The sequence below is a fragment of the Melitaea cinxia genome, chromosome 22, assembly GCF_905220565.1.
Source record: "Melitaea cinxia chromosome 22, ilMelCinx1.1, whole genome shotgun sequence".
Lineage (NCBI taxonomy): Eukaryota > Metazoa > Arthropoda > Insecta > Lepidoptera > Nymphalidae > Melitaea > Melitaea cinxia.
The window spans coordinates 13409807-13432101 of NC_059415.1; the positions used below are offsets into that span (position 1 = coordinate 13409807).

The 22295-nt window shown below is 35.1% G+C and overlaps 2 long non-coding RNA genes across 2 annotated transcripts; both read right to left on the minus strand.

Moving 5' to 3' along the window:
* Positions 1–13764: 13764 nt before the first annotated feature.
* On the minus strand, positions 13765–14116 carry LOC123664751. Its single transcript, XR_006744886.1, has 2 exons — positions 13948–14116; positions 13765–13849 (listed from the first exon to the last, which is right to left on the minus strand). It is a non-coding gene; the product is annotated as an uncharacterized LOC123664751 (long non-coding RNA).
* A 7620-nt stretch (positions 14117–21736) lies between these two features.
* On the minus strand, positions 21737–22088 carry LOC123664754. The gene is made up of 2 exons (XR_006744888.1): positions 21920–22088; positions 21737–21821 (listed from the first exon to the last, which is right to left on the minus strand). It is a non-coding gene; the product is annotated as an uncharacterized LOC123664754 (long non-coding RNA).
* Between the last annotated feature and the right edge of the window lie 207 nt (positions 22089–22295).

Sequence of the window (22295 nt, forward strand, 5' to 3'; positions counted from 1 at the left end):
GGAGCACACATGGCATATCAACAATATTTAATAAATTTAAGTATTTCATTGACTATATTTATTTCAAGATCAAAATATTCGCGAAACTTTTGCTCGAGCAATTCAACAAATGCGATAAAGACAACAAATAACAATAACAACAATTATTAATAATAAAATACCACGTTATTACATTAAAATATTAAATCTTGCAACAGCTGAAAAAAACAATCAACGTGGCACGTGTGTTGCAATGACCCTGAGAACGTCTAACGGTGTAAAGAACAACTGGCTGTGCCAGGGCTGCTAGAAAAATTTGTCACACTCATACAAAATTTTCTGTGGTCATATTTTTTAGCAAAAGAATTTGTTGGCTTAAAATTCGTATCATTTTCGTTTCTTCTTATTAATTGCTAGGCTAATAATGTGCCCTTAAGGGTATCATTGGATAAACTGTTTCTAAGTTTTGTTCTGATTATATTAACTTCGCTGAATTCTCGTTCACATTACAGATTGCACTGTAATGGGGAAAACATAAAAAATTTAAAGCAAATTGAGCCAGTGTTTTATAATTTTCAAATTGTTTTTTATTTCAAAATGTATTTTTTTTTCAAGTCGCAATTATTACCACAAGATAAATTATAAGTTTCATTAGAAAGCAAACAAATACAGCCTTTATATGATTTTTTAAAGAGTCCTCATTCATATAAAAGTGGTAGGTTCATTCAAGTAAGGGAAATTAACGAAATTCAAGCTTGCCGGTGAATGATGTTTCTTTAATTATGAAATGCTTCCAGGTAATAGGAACATAAAAATCGTACATTTTGCGTATGATTTTAGTCTAGCGATCGTACATGAGTAAAAATTAAAAAAAAAAAAATCGTATCGATTAAAATCGTACATCTGTCAGCCCTGGTGCGTAGGCTAGCGTAAACAAAACATGTTATAACCTGTTTTTTGTTTTTCCCTGAGTTGCCGCGTACGCGACAAGCGGCCAGTGGTCTCTGTGCCGTTTATTTAGATACTCATGTTTCTTGATGTCATACGCGTTGATTTGTCATTTTTATACATATGCGCACGAGTTTTGTTCGTTTTAATTAATTATTGGATTATCTCGAAAGACTTGGAGTGATTGTGCGATATTTTAACGCTTTATTTTTATAGTGACAAGAACATTAACGTAGAATAAATGCCTAGTTTAATAGTTATTAGGTGAATTGTGCGAAATTAGGCGCTAGTGTTAATAGTAAGAATAGTTTTTATTTTATTTACAATGCCACGTTATAATTACACAGCTTCGGAGTACATGATTTTTGTTTACGGAGAATGCCACGACAAGGCTAATTTAGCAATACAGAAGTACCGGGAGAGATATGGGAACACCCGTATTTGTCCAACCGATGGCCGCACTATTTCAAATGCTTTTCAGAGGATACGGGAAGATCAATGCTTAATCCCGCATTTTCTGTGAAGTTTTGTAACAAACGACTTGTACTCAACAGACGTAAATACAGTTGATGAGTTAAAAAATAGAATTATTAGACCTTTTAATAAATTAAAAAATATGGCCACTAATGGCGACATCATGTCAAAATTAATGAATTAAATTATAAGAAGATAATTATTTTAGATAGAATTTAAAAATTTAGTAACCTACTATTACCGACCAAACAAACCAACGTACCTAGTTCGTAGTAGTTCGTTGTGTCACCGCGCGTCATAAGAGGTCAGTGAACCTATAGTCACACATGTTGTAGTATAATTTTATTATATTTTTCTTATTTAGTTTGTTTGAAAATATCATTTTTTTGATTTTGACGTTAGAACTTTTTTGATGGTTTTGAAATACTCCTATAAACTAGTATTACCTGTGTTATCAATTTTTGTCGTATTGTCATCCCCACTCTGTATAATAACCCCATACTTTTGTATGGGGTAAAAAGTCGATGATATTCAGATCGGGCGATCTCGGGGGCCACGCTATGGTCCCGCCTCGCCCGATCCACCTGTTTCTGTTTAAATATTCTCTGACAATCCTGGCATTGTGACATGGTGCGCCGTCATTTTGAAAAAACATGTCTCGCCTCGTCTCTAAATCAATTTCTTCAAGCAAAGGGTCCAGATTATTTCTTAAAAAGTTTAAATGTTCTTCACCATTTAATCGGTCTGGTAATTGAAATGGGCCAATTAATTGTTCGTTGACAGTTCCAGACCACAGATTTAGACTAAATTGTTTTTGAAAATTTGCCTGTCGCGCAAAATGAGGATTATCGACAGCCCAGGAATGGTAATTGTGAATGTTGAAAATCCCAGTTCGCTTAAAATGTGATTCGTCAGTCAATAAAATTGTAATTGCATATTCTTGTATTGATAGCCAGTACTTTTTAAAAATCAAAAGAGTTTTTAATATATGCGCCATTTCCAGGTTAGTCTCGGGACTTATTGAACGATCTAGTAGGCGTTTCTTGGAGTATCAACTCAAACTGTTCGTTAGTACGACCGGTCCAAAAATGCATATTTTCATCGCTTATTGCACCCGCTACTTCGAAGTTTAATATTTTACTATTGTCGACAGCCCTTAGCAACATATCACAAATGTCTGTAAAGAAAGCACTAGTGAAATCATGTAACACATCACAAAAATCAGGTAAATCGTCCCAAACATTGCCAATCAGATGTTCTTGACACACTCGAGCAGAATCAGGTACTTACATACAATTTATGATTTTGCAGTAAATGAACTTTTATTACTTCCGGTATGCCGCAACGACTTTGGCTTAAATACAGCATGGGACATGGGACACTCACATTACACTTTGAAAAAGCAACTGAACTTTGATGACGTTTTTATCCATCTTTATAGCGACTAACGCCATTTAAGGAATTTTATTTGAAGCTAAAAGTAATGCTGTTTCACCGACACTTCTACAAACGCTGCAACTCGACTGTAAGGAGCATAATTTCAAGTAGACGGTTACGCCCCATAAACGGAATATGCCACCCTGACCTCATATTTATAAAGGTTTTGCATTCTTGTAGGCTAGGTAACTTCAACAACACCAGAATATCTCCAAAATATCTAGTCACTGATTATTTTTCCCTATCTGACCATGTCCGTCGTGTATTACCATATTGTGAAGCTATAATAATTAAGATTTCATTAATTTTTCATTTATATTCATAAGATAATAATAACCGAGGCAGGGCACAACAGGAAATTTCCTGCTCAAAATATGGAGCAGCCTGACTGGGATACCTCGACCTCACAGAAGATCACAGCTAAATAATACTGTTTTCAAGCAATGTTGTGTTCCTGTTGGTGAGTAAGATGACCAGAGCTCCTGGAGGGAATTGAGGGTAGGGTCGGCAACGCGCTTGTACTGCTTCTGGTGGCGCAGGCGCCTATAAAAACCTATAAAAGCCTTGTTTGCCGACCTAGTTGCATAAAAAAAATTGTAAATAGATAATTTTTGATACTCTATCTAAAAAAATATATTCACTGATAATTACTACCTGAATATATGTATTTATTCAAACAAATGCAGATATAGGGTAGCAGGTATGATCTCATCTGCATTTTGAAGAAGATGGTTGTGCCAAATGGCACCGGGAATGGGGTTGTTTTCGAAAAATCTTCGCCGATAACGCTCAGGTGTTGCTGGATCTGAGAGAGCAACAACAGTTCTCCGGAGAGATGAATACAATATATTTTGAGCTTGAGGGATAAATCTACCCCTGTCGTCAGTCGCCGGTCTTGAGACGGTAGGAATATACACTCCTTCATCATACGATACAATGCCAACAGCATTGACCAGTCTCTTAATTGGCTCTGGTGCAATAGTAACAGTCTGGGCGACATGAAGAAGATCGGCATTAACCTGGTATGGGTATACCAAGTCAGAGTCGCGCGCAGGCAGAGGATATGATGTCTTCAAATTTTCAAGTTTGGCTTCCAAAACAGCCAAAAAGACGCGGTACTGCGCATATACGCTAGGCACGGTGATCTCATGATAAGAAACGGCTATAAAATTGAGATGGCATAATCCCAATCCAATGCCCCTAGTTGTGATGGATAAAGTAATTGCCTTAAGCGTATGATTCTCACCAATCTTGGCGAGAAGATCGTCGCTCGATCGTGCTCCTGGATGTAAAGTGGTCTTGATCATTGCGTCGATTCCTGCGGTGGTCTTCGCACCTTCTGTTCTGCGCTTCGCTTCGATACGAACATTTTGATAGTTCTGTCGTGACCGCGTTTGGCCGCGCCCTCTTCGATATAGGGTAAAGTACCCAATTATTGACACCTTAGGGGTTACTTTTTATAACTGTCAAAAAAAAAAAAAATACATATCAAAATTTTCCGCTTAAGTATGAATCTTTAATAGATTAGATCAAATGTCATCGAATGTTACCAGCACACATAAATGACGTCCAAACATAGTTAAACACAAATTTTTGGCCTAAAATAAATTGTGTACGGTTTACCCATTTATTGACATACTTTTGCCTATTACCGCTATACCAAGGTCCTAATTTATTGACACCTCAGGAAAAATTGTAAAACAGATTAGTTAGGTAAGTAATTAAACAAAAATCAGGTCTTTTATACGTACGCTTTATTGTGATAGATATTAAAACAACTTAGGACGGTAATAGGAACATTTGAACTTAAGAATATAGGTAGAATAACAAACTCACAACTAGGTATTTACAACTACCTTCAATTGTATTCAAACTCAGTCAAAAATTGTTCTATTTCTTCTGTTGTGTATGTCTTTTCTTGTTTTATTCTTTTATCACGTGTAGTAGTATTCTGTCTATTCTCTTTTTCAATATCTTGCTTTTTGGATGATTTCAGGCTTATGTCTATTGTAGAACTATAAAACTTATCAGATAACAAAACCTTTTTTAAATCTTCATTTTTTCGATTTTCTTTTTTGTTAGGTTGTTTAGTAGTTTTTTTCTTTGTCAATGTTGTCTTTTCTTGTACCTTCTTCTCTCTCTCCTCTTTCCTTTTCTTAATACCTTCTGCCTTTTCTTCTTTAATCTTTATCTTTTCATTCTCTAGTGCCTTCCATTCAGCTGACGTTAATACAAAAGGAGCTCTCTTTATGTTTTTCTGACCTTTTCTTTGCGGTGTTTTAGGTAGCAGAAGAACGTCTTGTAGTTTAACAGGCGTGAGTTGCGAAATACTAAAATGGGTCTTAGGGTTTGTGTCGTCTTCAATAACATCAAGTTTGTCATAATCATGTTGATTAACAATCTTTGTCGTAATCTCGAGTGGAGTCTTTTTCAAATCTTTGAATGTTCTTTGTTTTTCAGGTACCTCATATAGTTCAGCTTTGTGGACTACACTTAAGGCTTGAATATTCTGTGAGCAGCTATAGTTAACGCTTGTCTTAGGTACTTCTTTTTGTACAGAATCACAATCAGTATATTCTATCTCGACCTCATTTGTTACAGGTATGAAATCGGAAAGCGTTTCTTCATTGGCAATGATAACTCTCATATTTGCAACATCCACAGAGTGCCCTGTTACATTGTCAGTTACAGGTATGAACTCAGAAAGGGTATCCTGAGTGTGAACGTCGTCATCAATATCTGTATTTTCTAGTAACTCGTTCGTCAAAAGTGTTTGCTTTCCTTGGAAAAAGTCCCAAATTCTTTTAAGATACACGTTTTCCGATTTGAGTGGGTCCTGTTCAACTTCTGTCAACTTTTTGTCACCTAAAATTTTTTTAAATTCTTCAAGTGATAGTAAGATTGGCCTGTCTTGACATAGATTATTCTGGTTTTCTTTAGGAGCATTACTTTCTCCAATACATTTACTGTAGTCTATTGAGTTGACGTTCCACGGAAACAATCCAGTGGCTCTAAAGCCGTTTATAACTGTTGAAGGTGAAATCCATTGTTGGATGGTTTTTTCTAGGAGTGGTACAAAGGAAACTTTGGTCAAAGCCTCAGACGGATGCGTGCGACGCCATTCCAGCACTAATTTTTTTAAGTGGCTTAAAAGCACTGACATCTGCAGGTTGCAACAGCCTAGTGCAGTTTGGATAAAGAGCAATGAGTACAATGTTTAATTTCTCGCATAATTCACTCACCATGTAGGTCAGGTGAGATTTGTGCCCATCGACGAAGAGTATAATTGGGAATTGAACCCCCGCTTTCACAAGACTGGGATACAACACACTTTCAATATAATCATGAAAAATCTCAGACTTCATCCATCCGTTGTCACTTAGCCCTATACCCCAGTCTGGAGGTATAGTAGATGTTATACTTGTTGATAGTCTTTTGTTCGGAAAAATGACCATAGGTGGAGTGATGCTTCCGTTCGCACCAAACGTAAACATAACGGTAAGTGCTGTCTTAGCTGGTGCGTTGTCCACTTCATATACATTTTTGGTTCCTTTTTGAGCCAATACTACCCCTGTTTTGGGACAAAGAAGGAAGTTTGTTTCGTCACCATTATACACACGTGATGGATCAGAAAGTATATGAAACAAGTTGTTTTTGCGAAGATACTCCTCAATTTGCCTAAACCAACCTCTCACGTCGTTTTCTGAAATCGCCGCACTTGCAGAGGATACTGCTTCCGGTGTACGAAAACAAATATTCGGATGACGGCGCAGAAAGAGTTTGAACCACTTTTCGCCGTTTTTGAAGCTAGTTGTTTTATTCTTGTTTTTCAAAAAATGAGAAACACTACTAATGATGTCTTCTTTTCTTTTTGGGAATCCCTTTCTGCAGCAAATGTCAATCCAGTCTACCAAAAGTTTCTCCTCTTTTTCAGTCATCACAGTAGAAGGACCTGGCCGCGAATTATGGTCAGGATTCTTAATTTGATAGATAATGGTAGTTCGTGGAACCTGGTAAGTTTTAGCCGCAAGTCTTTGGCTCATACCATTTTAAATTGCTTGTAAGGCTTTTTTTATAGAATCTGGATCATATTTCTTTCTTTTTATCGTGTCTCTAGTTTTTTCAATTTTCTTTGGTCTTTTGCAATTGGGTTTCATTCTCGGACTGAAAACAAACGGTTAAACAATATTGACATACCGGACACCATTTGTTGACACCATGTTAATAATTGGAAATTACTTTATTGACACCTGTGTCAAAATTTGGTAGCATAATATATGTAAGCTTTAATTGGTAGTCAATCACATTTAAAACATTATGTGAAGCTAAATTAAGTGTAAAATTGCTATAAATAAAACATAAAGGAAATACCAATTATTGACATGTATGACGATAAAATGGGATTTCTTACTTTGTGCGTACCAAATATTGACATCCCACAATTAAAAAATAAAAACGTTCAAAACTGCAAAAATAACTGTGGAAATTCACTCAATAGCTACACATTATAATAACTGCTAAACAATAAAAAACAATACAGACTAAAAACTAAGAAATAAAGTTAGTTAAAAACAACACTCGCCTTAGCAAATTTTTAAGATTTCTCTTGTTTTTCTTCCTTGTTCTACGATGCTCCGACAGCAGCTGTTCTGTCGCCATATTGATTTTATTGACAGTTCTGTGTTGCCATTTCGATAAAAAATAAAACATTCTAATTTTTTTTGGCTTGAGAAGAATACCATAGAGCTTATATTTCTTATTTTTAATAAAAGCGACTGAGGTGTCGATAAATTGGGAGGGTGTCAGTAATTGGTACTTTGACCCTACATATAAGATGACTACTTTTATATCAATTTTATAGTTACTTGCTTGTTTTTTTCCGTTTAAAGGGTGCGCCATGTTCTGAAATTAAAGCGTGAGATGCTTTTCTCTTGTTCGTATTCTCGTGGGTATCTAGTTCTTGATCATCATTTCTAAAGGGTGTCCAGCGGAAAATTTTGTTTTATAAACTTAAATAAAAAACATATTAATAAACTCAAAATATTTATTATATTTTTAAAACAAAGCACGTTTCTGCGGATTTTATTTTTTAAAAATAATGTCCTCCAAGTGACGTCCATTTCTCGCAACACACTCTTGTAAGCGAACCCTCATATTGGCGAATACGCGCCAACACAGTGCTTGGGGGATTGCATCAATTTCACGCCGGATATTTTCTTGCAGTGCAGATATGGTGCGGGGATTATTACAGTACACTTTAGACTTGAGGTATCCCCACAAGAAAAAATCACAGGGCGTCAAGTCAGGCGATCGTGGTGGCCAGGCTATGTCTCCGTACTTGCTTATTAATTTTCCAGGGAAAATGTCCCTTAACTTCGACATGGACACCCTGGAAGTGTGCGGGGTTGCCCCATCTTGCTGAAAATGTGTCCTATTGTTGCGCCCTGGAAAAACTTGCAATTGCGGCACCAAAAACTCATCAATCATGCGGCAGTATACAGAGGAATTCACAGTTTCCCCCTCATTAAAAAAATACGGTCCGATTATTCCTTGAGCTGAGATGGCGCACCATACTGTGGTTTTAGGGCAGTGCAAACTTTTCTGATGACGTTCTTTTGGGTTGTTGGGATTCCAGTAACGCATATTTTGCTTGTTTACGTAACCCCCGATGTGAAAATGTGCCTCATCGCTGAACAATATGTTTCCAAGTGTTCTGGGGGTTCGAAATCGTTCCAAAGCCGTTCTGGCGTACCTTTCCCTTGAAACATAATCGTTCTCATTCAATTTTTGGACAATTTGCATTTTATAGGAATGAAGCTTTAGTTTTTTTTTCAAAATCGTGTGCACAGTTGACTTCTTAATGCCTGTAGAGGCGGCAATCTTTCTTACTGATTTCCTTGGATTTCTAAGAATTTCTTGACGCACCTGTGTCACTCGTTCTGGTGTTGCTGCCGACGTAGACGGTCCTGGTGGCGGCCTATTGATCATTGTCCCTTCTTCTCGAAATCTTTGCACCCACGTTCTGATAAGCTGCGTACTCGGACCATCGCTTAATCGCCGAATGTTGTAATGCAAACAAAAAGCACGACGCGCTCGAATAGGCGAATTACCGTTCATCAAATATTGTTCCACCGCGTACGCGCGGTGCGCGCCCGACCAATGACTCATGGCGACTGACAAATCCGCAGAAACGTCGCTTTTAACGCCACCCCCTCCGCGGCCCTAACCCCGCTTACAAATGAGTAACGTTGATTTAAAGTTGAAAAATTCCCGCTGGACATCCCTTTATCATTCACATTATCGTCACTGGAATCACTATTTTCTTCATCACTTGCTTCATTACCTTCTTCGTCATCATCACCAATCGCGGACATTAACAATCGCGATATATCCGTTATTTCTGTAACTAAAACAGGTATACGAGTATATTTTTATGAATATCTTTATTATGCCCCATGAAGTTAGCTAGCCGATCAACTTGAGATTCTTCTATGCTTAACATTGCTGTATATGTAGCTTAATGTTTTCTAAGTGCAGTTCCCCTCAAAGCACTTGGTATCAATGCACCACAATCGTTTGCGAATCTTCTCATCGGAGGACATGCTCTGAAGTATGGTTTTGATAATTCACTTCCATTTGGTTTACTAAAAATATACTCATTGTTGGAAGCAATCTTAGCTTCTTTACGATATTTAAGTATTAAATCGATGCAGCTTACAACAATTGGACTTAGTAGTACTGGAACAATTCTTCCTCGTTTACCTCTTATGGTTAATCTTTTATATTGTGCAGCATATTTTCTAGTATTTTTCGAAAGTTTGTTATAAATTACTGGAACTTCATTTTCATTCAAAGACTTATTCTCACAGTCGTTGAATGTTAATCTTTCAATTTCTCCAGCGCGCCTTCTGTTGAAAATTTGGATCGAAACCAAAGTACTTTGTATTAAAAGAAACCATGCGTTATTTTGAAATTCATTAGTTAAAATTTCCAAAAAAAAATGAAACGTTGTGCCTGAAGATAATTATATAATAATTTAACGTCACTTTTTGATGGTAAAATTATTTTTTTTCTGCCGTTTTTGAGCAATTTGATCTTCTAGGGCTTTTTTGTTGATTTTAGTAGGCACTTCCTTTTCCCATAACAAGAGAAAATTTTCAACTAATGACTCAGTTATTATCTGCTGATTTTATACACATTTTAAGTTTCTTTGCACATTCTTGTTATGAGAGTAGTAAGATTCTGGGCCACGCTATATTCATACCACATAATTTGTTCGTTCCAAGAAGCTACTTTTTAATAATTTTTATTACGTTGTCAAATTGTTTTGGACCAAATACACTCATCAACTTGAATATAGTTTGATCTAAGATCATCATTTAAATTTTTAGATGACCGAGTAATCGGAGTTGTGCCCTTATATGATCATGTTGATGAGTTAGTGTATATTTTTCACATAGCTTATTGCCAAACTTAATAATAATTTCATCATACTTCATGGATCTTACAATCTCATCATCCTTAAAAAAAAAACGGAATATTGTCCTTCGTAGTTTCTGATGCACAAGGATGACTATAACCAGCTAATCTTCTTCCAGCTTGAAGTACAGTTCGAGGACCTTTTTGATGAGACTTATCACAAAGTGGAATGTGAAATCTAATTGAGGTTTTTGATAAAAATAATTTGCAATTTTTAGATGGAATATAGTCTTCGGCAGAATTCACTGATCCAGATTTACGTTGTCTGGGTACAATCAATATCCCAGTATTGAATCCTGGTAGTGTTATGCAAGAAATCACCTCTTTTACGAATTGAAGCTATATATTTTTTTTTTTCGTTTTATACTTCTTTTCGACAAATATAAAAACTTTTTGACATCATCTTCATCAGCAGGTTTGTTTTAAAATCAAAGTCTTGAAATTTTGGTTTGTAGTTTTTTGCAGAATGGACGAAAATGGCTTTTTGTTTTTTTAGTGGTTGTGGAAGGAACGAGAAGTTTTTAAACGTTTTAATAGAAGGACTGATGTCAAAAGTAGATTTTTCTGATGATCACGAATTCTCCAGGGAATTTTCTTGTGCATTTTTTTGTGAACTATCACTTGGATTATAACTGATATCATTTTCATCATTGCTACAGTGTATAGTTATTTCCTCAACAAGCAGATTAGAACTATAATTTTTTCATTCACACTACTTCGATTACTCGAGGAATTGCATACACTAATTTTCTTGTCAGAATTATTTAAGTTTTCAGAAATATTGATTATTTCACGAGGAAAAGAGAAAGACAAGTTGGACTGATCATCCAAAATAGATGACACATTATTGAGCAATGGTAAATGTGAATGATGTAATTGAGAACTCTAAGTTCAATTTTTCATTTTTGGAGTTGAAAAACCAACATGTTTTCCATTTCCAGATGATGTTGACTCACTTCCTGTATTACTTTCTTGATAACGATTTTGTGGCTTGGATAAATGTTCAACACGTTCGTTTGCTGAAAAAAAAATTCTTTAGTAAGTCGGGACATTATTATTTTAACAATTAAATAACTGTAGATTTTATTCTTGCGTAGATTGAAAAAAAATTATTTATACGAAAATTGTTCCAGATATTTAATAAAATTCATTCTATTATTTACCTGAATCTAGTGGTGGGTCTTCAAAACCTACCTGTTTACATATCAGATTTATTGGAACGTTTGGTTCATTGATATGAATGACCTTGACTGGATCATAATCTACAGATACTTTATCTGAATTATTTTCTTGATAACCATTTTGTGGCTTCGATAACTTAACATGTTTGCTTGCTGAAAAAATTTTTTTTTAGACATTATTGAAATTGTATGCGCTGCACATGCGCCGTATCCTTACCCCGCGCCTATGTTCTATGTGAAATTAGGGAGGCCTATGTCCAGTAGTGGCCTGCCACAGGCTGAAATGATACTAATGTCTAGGTGATCTTTTTCATTTGATTCTTCTCCATTAGTTTTACTAGCCCGTTGGCGCAGTTTGTAGTGACCCTGTTTTCTGTTCCGCGGTTTGTGGGTTCGATTCCCGCCTGAGTCTGGGTGTAATATTTGTATTTATTTATTTATACACGGTGATTTTATGACCGTTTTGGAATCGAAACATTTTACTTTGGAATCATCTATAGTACCTATAAAAATGGATAAATCAATTGTAATGTTGACTAAAAAAAAGTTTCAGTTTTAATATTCATTTTTACTCGATCGACTTGGAAAGTAGTAAGGCACTGATCATTCATTCATTATTTTATATGAATGAAACACGTCAGTGCGCGTTTCGGCTGATAAAAGTATACCTATAGGCATGAGCTAGCGAGTACTTACGTAGACAGACTCGTTAGTCCTTCATACTTTACACGGGCTTAGGACCGTCAGAAATACCTATTTTATTTAAACTTCTTTTCGATTATTAACCACGATTGTTCTTTTCACAAGAAATCAATTTATCAACGGACTGGAGGTATAAATATTTCAGGCGTATTTAAAAAATCGGAGCTATCTACAGAACTTACATAAGTACCCATTAACAGTTTATTTACACTATCTGTATCGAAGCAACTGCTCAAAATGGAGTCCGCTGCGTTCAATACACAAACGTGCACGTTTAATACAATTGTTTTTTAATTTTCTTAATGTGTCCCTATCACTTTTCACTTTATCAAAAGCGTCCACAATCGCAATCCATAAATCATCACAGCTTTCATATTCACGTGTATAACTTTTTATTTCTGACCACAAGAAAAAATCCAGGGGCGTTAAGCCTGGACTTCCAGGTGACTAAGACATAGGCCTTCCTCGACCGATCACTAAACTCATTGTCCAGGTACGCACGCACTACACTCGCCTAATGAGCGGGACACTGCCACCCGACACATTGACGGAAAAAGTTGCCCGGCTATTTCGGAATACAATGTGCCGTTGACAAAAAAAATAGAGTGATATAACTTTAGGGCTAGGACCATATACAAATTTTAAGCAGGTAGGAAAAAAGATTTAAATAATAAACCAACTAGATATTCAACATTAAGGTAGTTTAATTTCCATTTTTTTTTTACACTTACCCTCATGTAACAAAATATAATAAATAAGCCTACCTAGCTAACCCCAAAACCATCACTTCAGAAATTACAATTTAAACAAATACTAAGGTTGCTCAGTCGTAGAGAGAAGGTTCTTAATATATTTACTACATTAAAAAAAAATACGTGATGAGTATAATGTGCTTAACGAGTATAATGAGCTTAACGAGTATACCACCAGAAATCAAATAACCTTGTAAATAAGCATAGATCAACTAAATAATGAGAAAGTCTGTACCTCTTCTGCTTTAATTCATACCAGTTACTTGAATTGTCAATTTGCTCTGGACATCCACCGGGTGTTAAGGTTTCAACAGGAAGTTTCGATGAGCAGGATCTCCCGCCCAAAGGTTCTACTTTAATACGGACAGATGTTTCATTGCTCTGGTGATCCACGGTAGACTCAGCTTTCAAAATATTGAAAAGATACCTTTTAGTGTTTTATTTAAATTCCAAATTCAAATATCCAGGCCTCGATGATTGAAGTTTAACGAAAATGACAGAATGAAATCGAAATATAATTTTAAGTTTGAGTTCTGTTTGTAACTCACTTAAGTTCCATCTTAATTTCAAATTATAAATTTTTCATATTTAAATTTTTCCTACATCATGGTAACGCAAGTGTATTTTCTTCTAAAGTCATATCTCCATTAATTAGTTACGTAATATAATAAAATAAAACAATAAAATACTAAGGAAATATAAAAATGAAAGAATCAAAAAAAAAAAACCCTGAAACAAAGAAAACACGTTGTCAAAATGGCGGAATCGAACCGATGCAAAATTTAAAAGAATGGTTTAAAATCTTACCAGAGTAGATTGCATAAATGTAATCTCTCGTTCCCACCATCCCCGAAATCAGATAAAAATATCTATTTCAAAATGAACAAAATAAGGAAGCTGTAACAAAAGTAAATTACGAGTTACTATGACACCTAAAGGTTATCACAAACACAAAGGGAAAAAGAGGTCCCACCAAAATATCGAAATTAACTCACCATTATTGTTGAGATAAATAAAATTATTATTCTCTACTTCAGAGACATAATTTTCAATATGCAGGCGAACCTGGCCAACAAAACACGAAAACGTGAAATCTTTCCCTCGCCGTTCCCAATCATGGTCGAAGCGAAAGTCCTTTAATCTGGCAGTGTTGCCACTCAAAATTAAAAATTTATCCAATACAGCAAACCGAAATAAATCTATATATTTTTATTTTTTTTTTAATATTATTTATAAAAACAATTTAGACAAAAATCCTAAGCAATTAAATAAATATTTAAACATGAAACAATGTAAAAACAAAACCGTGCAAATACATAGCAACTCTCCAAGCACGCCATCTAGTGAGCCCGCAAGCTTCGCTAGATAAACCTCAATACCAGGGTCAATAGTAATACCGCGGCTATAACTAGATGTCGCTATGCACCACAATTTTACTACGTTACAATACCCCCCCCCTTACGAAAAGGTTCACCGGGTGAACCACGCTGCCCTCAGCGTTTCAGACCTGAACTAAAGAAATTCCAACTAAACTATCCGGAACACTTAAAAAAAATGCAAACACTAACGTATACTATATATACAGCAAAAGAAAAAAAAAACAATAATATTGCGGTGTATTAAAATGTGCTTAAGTGAGAGCACCTTGACATCACCTCCCAGCTCATTGTTAAATGCAATGAAGCTATCTCCACGGTGACTCACTCCTTGCTGCCAACCGCCGGAATACAATTGTCAAAAGACAATGTTTGAAATCGAATCATGTGTAGTAGTGCGCCCTTCCTAGCGACTAATCACAAGAAAATGCAAAAGTTTCTACTATTTATTAGAATTGGTTCTAAATAAGAAATAGTAGTTTTCCTGGAACTGATCATAACAAAGACCTAAAATCAGAATCTTGAAATAAAATTCAATAACCCAGGAACTAAACAAAACGGAAAATACACGGAAAAATCCAAAAAAAAAATAAAAAAAATACAATGTATCAATCAGCCAAAATCTTAAGACAATAAATATCAGCATCACAAGTTATTTACTCTCTTTTGCTAGTCTTCCACGAACACTCAAATCTCAAGCATCCTAACCTTACTTACATCAACTTCATCAATCCCTATTCAAACCATGGTAATGTAACTGCTAACTCAGTACATCACTACACACTCAAAAAAAACTAATTGAATATAGTCGAAACTTAAATATCCAAACAGTAAAGACCACAAAAATGAAATGCTAAATATTTACCTCTTAAAATCCTTAATATGCCAAGTACCTATAGGATGGTTGTCAGCAACTCTAACCAACTCATACACTAGAGGTGACAAAACTTTTACTACCCTGCACTTTTCATATTTAGGAGCCAACTTGGCTGTAAAAAATTTCTCAGCATCGCTTTGTGTATACGTCTTTTTCCACACAATATCGCCTACCGCATAACGTGCTGGTCTGCGCCGCAAATTATAATGCGTTGCATTCTCTGCATGAGCCTGGAACAAATTCTCTCTGACTTGACGAAATATGTCCTGTAAAATTCCAAAATTTCCAGCATATTCCTCCCTTGGCATTCCTACCTCGTAATCCTTATCCGAGTCTTTATAAAAGGAACCATTTAGTACCGGTTCTCTTCCATGGACAAGAAAAAACGGGGAGAAACCAGTGGACTCGTTTACCGCGCTGTTAATGGCAAACTGGACTTTATACAAGTTTTCATCCCAGGACCTGTGGTTGTCCTTTACAAAAGCAGCTACTGCAGTCATAACAGTCTTGTTATACCTCTCTACAAGATTTACTTGTGGTGTATACAATGGTGTGTAATGCAAATTCGGAATATTGTAACGCTTTATGAGATTACGGAATTCGGAACCCGTGAATTGCGATCCATTGTCTACAATTACGGTTTCCGGAACACTATGGTTCAGAAAAACAAAATTCTCAAGCGCCTTTACAACAGCGGCACCTGTGGCACGCCTTAACGGAAACAACATTGTATACTTTGAGAAGCAACAAGTTACTACAAAAAGAAAAGTAAAACCTGATCTAGATCTGGGCAAAGGTCCTACCAGATCAGCAGAAATAACCTGAAACGGTCTACTACAGACTTTTGGTTTTCCTAATAAACCAGGAGTGGCTGTTGTTGTATGCTTATAAGCAGCACAAACATCACAATTTTTAACATAATCAACCACATCCTTATACATACCGCGCCAAAAGTATCGAAGTGATATTCTACGATGAGTTTTGAACACGCCGAAATGACCAGCAGTTGGGTCTGCATGGTTTTCTTTCAAAATCCTATTAATGTCGCTCTTATGGACTACCTCTTTCCAATCGAACTCACTCAAAAGCTGGTATTTACATTTACTGAAACGGAACAATTTATTATTCAAAATGCAAAAATTTGGAAAATTGGCTGGATTATTTTTACAACCATTAAATATTTTGTCATACCAGTCATCAACGATAGTCTGTTGTCCCGAACTACTTCGTCCAACTTTAACCACATCAACCTTTATGAGTCTCGACAAGGTATCCGGAACTACGTTATCACTACCCTTTCTATGCTCAATAATAAAATTATACTGTGACAATCTGCAACCCCATCTGGCCAATCTCCCAGAGGGATTTTCCAAATTCAAAAACCACTTAAGCGATGCATGATCCGTAATAATCGTAATTGTTTTTGAACCAAAATAAGCCTGAAATTTCTCCACTGCAAAAATGACAGCAAGAGCTTCGCGTTCTGTCGCACTGTAATTCCTTTCATTTTTATTTAAACTCCTACTGACATATGCGATGGGATGATCATGTCCATCTACCTCTTGTGTTAACATACCGCCAACTCCATAAGCTGAAGCATCGCAATGTACCTTAAATGGCTTGTCGAAATTCGGAACCGCAAGCACAGGTGCCGTTACTAGTGCATTTTTCAAAGTATTAAATGCCACCTCTGCTTGTTCACTCCACTCAAATTTTGGTGCGTTCCTGCCTTTACTAGTTAATCTATTGAGTGGGGCTGCTATAGTCGAAAAGTTTCTAATAAAACGTCTATACCAGGAACATGTACCTAAAAATATTTTTACATCCTGTGCGGATTTTGGTGTCGGAAAATTCATGACCGCAGCAACCTTCTCTGGATCAGTCCGTAACCCGAATTCATCTACCATGTACCCTAAATAACGTAATGATTTCCGAAAAAAACTACATTTTTCAAAATTTATTGACAATTTAGCCATTTCTAATTTATCCAAAACTCTATTTAACAAAATTAAATGCGTTTCAAAATCTGAAGAGCAAATCACAATGTCGTCTATATAACAAAAAAACTCTCCCATTCGTTATATCGTTACAAAAATTTTGATTAAATAACCGGTCCATTAATCTCTGTTGTCGTGCTGGAGCACCGCATAAGCCAAAAGGCATAACTTTAAATTTAAACAAACCCCTACCCGGAACTGTGAAACTAGTTTTCTCTTGAGAATCTTCACTTAACGGAATTTGCCAAAAACTAGAACTTAAATCAATTGATGACAAAAATTTAGCTTCTTTTAGGCTATCCAGAATTTGCGGAATGTACGGAATCGAATATGAATCCCCCTTGGTTACTGAGTTTAACTTACGGCAATCCAAGCAAAATCTCCAGTCTCCATTTGCCTTTTTAACCAAGATCACTGGGTTATTCCAAGGACTCTCACTAGGAGTGACTACATCCAATTCCAGCATTCTATCTAGTTCTTTACATAACGCCTCTTTCTTTTCCGGAGAAAGTGGATATTGTTTAATCTTAATAGGTAAAGCATCACCGGTATCAATAATATGTTCAATCAAGTTAGTTCTACCTAAACCTATCCTTTGTGATGAAATATCCAAAAATTTATTTACTACTGAATTCGCTAATTCTTTTTGCTGGTTTGTTAATGATTCAAAAGATTTTATGGTATGAACTGGTTCATTATCAATAACATTTAAATTATAAAATCTTGAAGGTGCCTTACTCAATTCCAAATTATCAAAAATTCCTGGCGCTAACTGAAACGTTTTCCAAAAGTCACAACCAAAAATAACATCTACCACAATAGATGGAATTACAAAAAATTTAATAATGTGAGTCATAGAATTGTAAGTAATCGGAATAAACATGTAACCCAAGCAATGGAGTTGGTCCCCATTTGCTACAGAAAATGTGGTGTCATTATCCACATGTAATTTGTAACCCATTTTCAAAAAAACCTTGTGCGCCTGGTTACCCAAAATTGACGCGCAAGCACCGGAATCTAGTAATCCTGTAATCTCTAAGTTGTCTACTGAAGTCTGTAAATGTGGTCTAACATCCTTTTCATTAATTGAAAACAGAACTGTGTCAGGTATGCAAGTTGTTTTACTATAATTGACACCACTATGTAATTGTGTCTCTGCACAGTCCTGGTATATTAGTTTTTTGGATTTTTATCTGAAAGTGGTGGTCTGACCAAAGGCTTCTTACTACACACTGGACATGTTTTAACTGTGTAGTTCTGCAATCCACACGAAAAACACCTTAGAGACCTCGGAACAACCCTACAAAATTTAAAGTTGTGGTTTCCCTTACCACATTTATAACAAAGTTTTTTATTTGACTGTAAAAAATTATTATTTTCACTCCTATTAACCTTAACCGCTGTCGCCGAAACTGTGTTTACTTGTTTTGAATTCGGTTTGTAAGCAAACTCAGAACTTAGAAGCGCTTTATTACTACTGGGCTCCGAAAATAAAGCAGAACGTTGTTTGGCAGCCTCTAGTTTACGACACTTTTCTTTCAAAACCGCTACTGAATCTATGGTTACTAGGGCCAGTTGCTCGGAATAACATGGACGAATGTTATGTAAAAGAATGTCTAATTTTTGTTTTTCAGAAAGTTGAGTCGTTAATCTCGCAAACATACAGAACATTACCGAAAAATAAATACACACTGGTTCATCGGGGCCTTGCGTACGAGCTCTGATTTCTCCAATTAACCTATGATCATAATCGACTGCGTCAAATTCTTCCAAAAATAACTTTTTTAATTCTAACCAATTTGAGACTAATGATTTATTACCTCTGAACCACAATAAAGCTTTACCTGTAAAAAGATGAAAGGCAGAAATGAACAGCTTCGAATCTGAAACTCCATACGACTTCTTATATTCTTCCACACGTTCGATGAAGCTACGTGGGTCTCCCTGTCCATTGTAAGTTAACTTCCACTTGGCGACATTTTTGTCCCCAGTGCATTCTACTGTGGAGCTGTCTGAAGTCAAAGATTCGCTTTCTTGAGCCCAATCATTGTTAGGTTCCAATCTTGAAATTAGAATTTCCAATTTTGAACTTATCTCACTCCTCTTACCTTTTAGGGTGAGCTCGGAAGAATGTATTCTTAAATTTCTGAAATATAAATGTGACGCTAAAGCTTTAGCCCTACAAAGAATATGTCGCTCTTTATTTTCCTCAAATTTCTTAATTAAATCTTTTAAATCCTGAAGTTTTTGAGAAACAACCTCCAACTCGGTTTCAGCATCAATGTCTGTTTCCAAAATTGATTCAGAAGGAATCTCTGTTATTAAATGTTTTAATTGTTTCTTTAAACCAAGCACAGTAGGTGCTGGCGTTTCAGAACGAATGGACACCTCATAAGTTAATTCGTCTTTCAAAAGAGAGTGAAATTGCACAAAAGTTTGTTCCATTTTGATTTATAAAAATCGGTACAGCCAAGATATTAGAAATGGATCCCGGTGGTATTATCGTTACTAAAAAAAAAAAAGGTTACAAAAGCTTCAACAAAATCAAAATTACTTATACGGAATTTAAGCATACTATTAAAAAAAACAAAAAAAAGAAATGTTTAAACTTAGCCTACTCTAAATAATATCTCAACAACTATGCTTCCATTACAAAATAATATTTCTAAAGTATACAGAAGAAAGAAGAAATAATACTAAATAACATACAAAATTGTAAGGTGTGATACAGCCTTATGTGTCAAAATAATCAATGTGGCACAGCCTTCATATACACAACTCAACAAAAAAAATATGTATATAACCTAAACTAGGTATAAATTATAATAACTCTAAACAAAAACAATCAACTTACTATGAAATACCAAATACAATTTAACATTGGTCAGTTGAAATGTTCATATAACTCTATATGAACCCAGAATAAAATAAAGAAAATACATAATCTAAATTATCAGAATTATCCAAACAACTTGAAGTGTGGTATGGTATAACCCCAATCTCTAAATCAAATAAAAGTAGCTAATCTAATCAAATAAATAAATATAAATGTAACTATGTCTAAGAAACTACTGAATCTTAACAATTGTCAAAAGAACGTCTTCACGGAAAACTTTAAAAGTCAAAACCTCCCAAAAGAAAAAATAAACAAAATGCCAAGGCACAATATGCAGTGCAAACAAGAATGAATAATTGCAAATATGATTTGCTACCAACAAAATGCAAAAAAAAAAGATTTACTTTCAAAATTTTCTTACACACTGACAATTGTCAAAACTCAAAATACTACTAATATTACAGTATTTTCAAAATCTACGGGTGATATACTCATCAAACAAGATAACATTAAAAAAAAAATTATACTCGCAACAAAAAATGATATTAAACTGTGATTACAACAAAAAAAAAAATTCAAAATAAACCATGGGTTTTATTGTTTCACTTCAATATCTTTGTTTGTATATAAACATTACGATTTAAATTAATCCGTGGGCGCCATTTGCCACCCGACACATTGACGGAAAAAGTTGCCCGGCTATTTCGGAATACAATGTGCCGTTGACAAAAAAAATAGAGTGATATAACTTTAGGGCTAGGACCATATACAAATTTTAAGCAGGTAGGAAAAAAGATTTAAATAATAAACCAACTAGATATTCAACATTAAGGTAGTTTAATTTCCATTTTTTTTTTACACTTACCCTCATGTAACAAAATATAATAAATAAGCCTACCTAGCTAACCCCAAAACCATCACTTCAGAAATTACAATTTAAACAAATACTAAGGTTGCTCAGTCGTAGAGAGAAGGTTCTTAATATATTTACTACATTAAAAAAAAATACGTGATGAGTATAATGTGCTTAACGAGTATAATGAGCTTAACGAGTATACCACCAGAAATCAAATAACCTTGTAAATAAGCATAGATCAACTAAATAATGAGAAAGTCTGTACCTCTTCTGCTTTAATTCATACCAGTTACTTGAATTGTCAATTTGCTCTGGACATCCACCGGGTGTTAAGGTTTCAACAGGAAGTTTCGATGAGCAGGATCTCCCGCCCAAAGGTTCTACTTTAATACGGACAGATGTTTCATTGCTCTGGTGATCCACGGTAGACTCAGCTTTCAAAATATTGAAAAGATACCTTTTAGTGTTTTATTTAAATTCCAAATTCAAATATCCAGGCCTCGATGATTGAAGTTTAACGAAAATGACAGAATGAAATCGAAATATAATTTTAAGTTTGAGTTCTGTTTGTAACTCACTTAAGTTCCATCTTAATTTCAAATTATAAATTTTTCATATTTAAATTTTTCCTACATCATGGTAACGCAAGTGTATTTTCTTCTAAAGTCATATCTCCATTAATTAGTTACGTAATATAATAAAATAAAACAATAAAATACTAAGGAAATATAAAAATGAAAGAATCAAAAAAAAAAAACCCTGAAACAAAGAAAACACGTTGTCAAAATGGCGGAATCGAACCGATGCAAAATTTAAAAGAATGGTTTAAAATCTTACCAGAGTAGATTGCATAAATGTAATCTCTCGTTCCCACCATCCCCGAAATCAGATAAAAATATCTATTTCAAAATGAACAAAATAAGGAAGCTGTAACAAAAGTAAATTACGAGTTACTATGACACCTAAAGGTTATCACAAACACAAAGGGAAAAAGAGGTCCCACCAAAATATCGAAATTAACTCACCATTATTGTTGAGATAAATAAAATTATTATTCTCTACTTCAGAGACATAATTTTCAATATGCAGGCGAACCTGGCCAACAAAACACGAAAACGTGAAATCTTTCCCTCGCCGTTCCCAATCATGGTCGAAGCGAAAGTCCTTTAATCTGGCAGTGTTGCCACTCAAAATTAAAAATTTATCCAATACAGCAAACCGAAATAAATCTATATATTTTTATTTTTTTTTTAATATTATTTATAAAAACAATTTAGACAAAAATCCTAAGCAATTAAATAAATATTTAAACATGAAACAATGTAAAAACAAAACCGTGCAAATACATAGCAACTCTCCAAGCACGCCATCTAGTGAGCCCGCAAGCTTCGCTAGATAAAC